General features: G+C 34.2%; 1 long non-coding RNA gene across 1 annotated transcript; it reads right to left on the bottom strand.

The window, feature by feature from the left end:
* Positions 1–4,260: 4,260 nt before the first annotated feature.
* Positions 4,261–5,073, bottom strand: LOC108743923. The gene is made up of 2 exons (XR_001938888.2): positions 4,760–5,073; positions 4,261–4,541 (listed from the first exon to the last, which is right to left on the bottom strand). It is a non-coding gene; the product is annotated as an uncharacterized LOC108743923 (long non-coding RNA).
* Positions 5,074–5,116: the final 43 nt, after the last annotated feature.

Raw genomic sequence — 5,116 nt, 5'->3', positions numbered from 1 at the left:
TAATATATCTGTTTAATGTTTTATATTTTATAAAAAAACTGGTTTTTACGCGGAGCTTCGCTCGCATTGACGTCTTCAATACGCATCAAAGATCAAGATACAATAGGCTTATGGTAACTAAAGTAAGAAATGAAAACGTTTGATTGAAATTTATCTAAGTATCGCGTAAAAACCGCATCGATCGTCGCAGCTGATAGCTACAGATATACTCAGATATACAAGCATGTCGGTGACGCGAACGCACTAGATTTCACCCATCCAAAAAGCGTCAAACGCCTACAACACACGACCGCTGTGCGTGCGCCAGTCGTGAGCATGTCGGTGACGAGAACGCACTAGATTTCACCCATCCAAAAAGCGTCAAACGCCTATAGCACACGGCCGCTGCGCGTGCGCCAGTCGTGAGCATGTCGGTGACGCGTACCCATAACATTTTCCCCTGCCAAAAAGTGCCCAACGTCGCTAAAGAAGTTTTCACCTCAAAAAACTGTCAATTCATTATTTCTCTTAAAGTTCCTATAAATTTGTCAACATTTTTCCCCTTATTTATTCATAAACACCCATCAAATATTTTACAACTCAAACTACTATATGAGCCTACTAGAGATGAGCCGGATACCCGGTTTGGACCACATAATAACGGGTACCCAGCAGTGCTGGGTAATTCTACCGGAAGAAAAAGAAAGAACAAACACCAGCAGTAATAAGTTAATAAGTATAACAAAAAGCCACGTTATGAAAATTGGTAATTAATATTGTATTCAATTAGGACGTTTGCCCAAATTTATATTATTTATTGATTACTATACTAAATTGTTATTTCGATATAGTTCTCTGTGTTTGTTTATTATCGTGAACAAGAATACGTCAGTATGGCCGAACTGTTACAATTTCTGTCTCTTGTAGTTGGTATATCCGTTATTGATTAACGATAACTTATTAGTATAATATTGTCACCTTGCAGACTTTTAGTATTTATCAATATTATACAGTCATTTCAACGGTTACAACTGAAACCTCTCGTTTAACATCCGTCAACCAAGAAATTTTATTGGTTTAGTGTTTAATCGACTTTTTGCACGGTGTTTATGTCGTTTGGGGCGTTAGTAAGGGTGGTATTTAATGGAAAGCCAGCCAGAACGAAGACAACCGAGCGGCATGACGTAGGCCTAGATGTTTAGACCATTCTTTAGCATTTGGGAGGAAGCCGGTTCGATTTCGGGTCAATCTGCCTCGGTCCAAGTTTTTCTGTGATTTCTATGGATCACTTAGGCAAATACAGGGGCAGTAATATTCTACAGATAATCTTTCATTCTCTACTGTCTTCATTTCGTCCGACTCAATTTTTTCACCCGAACCACCATTCACCCATTCCCACGATTCCTGAAAGCAGGCTGAAGAGGGCTTTCCGCCCTACCTTCCGGCGTAGTCTGGAGGGACTGCCCGCCCACCAGCATTACTGGCTAGTGGGAGTGAAACACCCAAAGATTTTTTTTTTTAGAACGAACCCATAAACCACTTTTTGCCAGGTACCCAGTTATCCGATACCTAGTAAAATCACTATCCGGTGCATCTCATTGCTCTTTTCACTATTAATTAAGGGTAATCCCCTGTTCGACTTATTTTTTACGCTTTGACCTTCATTAAACATGAAAATCTCCTAAGGGACCTTTGCATAACTTTATATAAATCACCGTTGTTAGCTATTTTTGGAATTACAGTGTAAACTCTTTATAACGTCACTCGATTTAACGACAAACTCCTTAAAACGTCGAAATAGCTTGACTTTGGTTGGTTTTCATTGTTTTCTTTACAATATTACACTCTATATAGCGTCACGCTCACACTATTTAACGACAACAATGGGCCTTATAAATCATTAAGCAGTACTTTATAAGTTGCCGAAATAGATAAGAACTGCAGCTGTGTACGTTGGTGAAGAAGACGATCCTGTCCCTCCACCAAGCATCAAACAAGCACTTGATGCAGCGAAACTATTAAAATAATACTTTTTATATAATCAAATTGATCCAGCAGTATCTCAAGATATGAGTAAGATACGTAACAAAATACAATTAAAATATTGGAGCAGCAAAACACATCAGACGAAGATAACAGGCTATACGCAATGTATGAATAATAATGTTCGTGGGCAAAATGTGTACTATATTGGTAAATCCATATTGTTATAGAAAAGTAAAATAATATCTTTTATTTCTCTCCATTTAACGACCACTCTTTATAACGTCGAAAAATGTTCAGTCCCTTCAGTGTCGTTATATAGAGTTTACACTGTATTTTAGACTAAACAACAAAGGTTACATTAAGAGTTAATAATGCTAGTTACACGTATAATTCGTACATAGAATTATACGTAAATTATGTAATACTCCTGCATACTTCTAGTGAAAAAGTTATAATAAATAAAAAAATTTTGTAAAATAAAATATTTTGTTTTCAGTGTTCTGGTGGTATAAGGAATGGAGTGTTTCTCCGTTTATATGTATGTTAACAACTGTTAATTACCCTAAGAAGCTCGTTATATATGTATGCATGTAATGTGATTGAAATAATAAAGCACTCCTAAGACACAAAATGCTTTTCTTTACGATATTATTACAACAAGAATTTATACTGGTCGAAAATTATTAAATTTAAATTAAATTATGGGATGCTTTATGTAGGTATACATACAGAAATTAACAATTAAAATAGGAATAAAGATCAATTTATTACAAATGATTCAGTGATCCTATATTTTGACAGAATAATTTCCATTTTTCTAATGTTCGTAATGCAACATTTTAAAACAGAACGCACAAGTAACCAGAATAATATATCTGTTTAATGTTTTATATTTTATAAAAAAACTGGTTTTTACGCGGAGCTTCGCTCGCATTGACGTCTTCAATACGCATCAAAGATCATGGACGACCACAAAATTAATTTTTTCTTTCCTTCGGGAACAGTATTTTTTTCTGAATAAAAGGTACCTACCTAAGTCCAAGCAGCGTTAATTTTTTATAGTAGTAACTGGTTTTTTTCTGTCTTCCAGTAGGGTCTTCGTAATACAAACGAAACCTCCTTTGCTTTCGTTAAAGGAATTGAATCTTCAAAATTCATTCAAGGAGTAATATTTATGAAATATGCGGAGAAAAGAAAAATGTAATGCATGTATTTTTCATAAAACTTTCTAAAACTTCCCTTATTGTCACGTACATTAGCAGTGCTATCTTTCAATGTGTTCTCAACCCCTACATCTTATGCTAATATCACAAAAAACTACTTTGAAGAATTTTAAAAATTTAAATTATCGAATAATTTTTTTGGTAAAACAAATACGTGTATTGTAAATTAGTGACAGTTGATGTTAAAGTTGACATCAAAACTAAAATTTTGGTCGTATTGACAATAGAAAACGTCAAATTTTTTTCACTTTAAATTGTCTTTAAAATAACTTTTTTAAATTTTACTTTATTTTATTTTTAATCTGAAAACCTAAAAACGCAGATTGTCGAGTTTCTACTGCTTTAACTATTACCATTTTTTTTGTTAGACTATTTACTTGCCGGGACAGTATCAGTTTCATTAGTAAAATGAGCAAACTGCTCTATTAATTAATCCCTCTTACAGCCCCTAAGAACTCGTTTGTATGCTTTCTAAATATATTTTCAATTTGTGCAACTCTGCCAACTAGACATTCGGAAGGTGTGAAAGAAGTTATAATTTTGACCACGAAACGTCATTAACAAAGTGATCAGTTGGGAAGTATCTAAATAAAAAGTAATTTATAGTTGGTATAAATGGAATAGTACATTACGTATCGAGGGAAGAAACAGGGCATGTGAATTGCTACATGCAGTCTGACACAACCCTGTTTCTTTCCGAGGTACGTATACTATTTATTGTCATGTTTGTGCGAAAAGCTCGTCATTAAATTGATGGTTGGCGAAATAAGAGTAAGATTTAGAGGTTAGAAAGACACTGTCATTGAACAACTGATTTTTGCGCATGCTCCTCCCGACTAAAATCTGCTAAAACACGGCTGAAAAGAGGCCATTTCTTCCCTATTTCATTGCACGCAAAACGAGCTTTCCGCGCTAATATGACAAAAAATGAATTTCCACATTAATATTTGATATATTAACCATTATTAAATATCAAAGTTTTTCATATATATAGTATCAATATGAGTTATTATAATAATTATACATAGAATCTATGAGGGAATGTCTCCTATAACTAACAAAAAACAACAGCTTACATTTTAACGTTTATTGTACACGCTAGATTACAAAGAAGTTACGTTACAAACATTAGTACGGGTCGCCATTTTTTTTTATTTTTATATTTCGAAAATTCATCCACAAATCCATCGTCCTAACTACCATTTACTTAAATCGAGCAGGAGCAGTCAAATTTTATTCAAGAGAAAAATTAATTGTTTAGCTGCACTGTTTTGCTTGTTCCGAGTTAAAAACCGATCCAGTCGAAACAAATGTGGAAAATTATTGTTAATTTTTCTCCTTCTACTATCAGCACTAGAAAAAAGGAACAGTCACATAAAACAAGAACTCATTTAAAGCAGTTCGATTCGTTGTAAAGAGAACAAACCGCAAAATTGTTTTTTTCTTTCAAACGATTTTTATATAAATATACTTAATTTAGAATTTTTTTTTACGATTTATTACAACGTTAGTAACATTGCAATTGTCTTAATATATGTAAATAGTAAAAAAGAATTTTGAAAATTTCTTACTTTAGGGGGGCAGGGAGGAGGGCAACATGGTGGACAACATGGCACACAGCATGGCACGCAGACGCAGGGTGCACAACATGGTACACAGCAAGGGACACATGGGGCACAGCAAGGTGCACAGCTAGGTGGGCAGCAAGGTGGAGGGCAACAAGACATGTTGTTCGAGGATTATCGGTTACTTATACACTTAAAAAATTTAGAAATTTTGTAAATTTACGGAGCGATTCTAATTGCGACCTTTCGCGTGTACGTATTATAAAATAATAATTCACATAACCATAGCGACCTGAAACTATTGTTTTCTTACGGTACACTAGACTATTATCAAAAATAAAAGTTGTTGATTGAAATAGAATT

Source organism: Agrilus planipennis, unplaced genomic scaffold (genome assembly GCF_000699045.2).
Source record: "Agrilus planipennis isolate EAB-ADULT unplaced genomic scaffold, Apla_2.0 scaffold1771, whole genome shotgun sequence".
Classification (NCBI taxonomy): domain Eukaryota; kingdom Metazoa; phylum Arthropoda; class Insecta; order Coleoptera; family Buprestidae; genus Agrilus; species Agrilus planipennis.
Note: the sequence above shows the minus strand (reverse complement) of the source record. Positions and strands in the feature narration are given on the sequence as shown.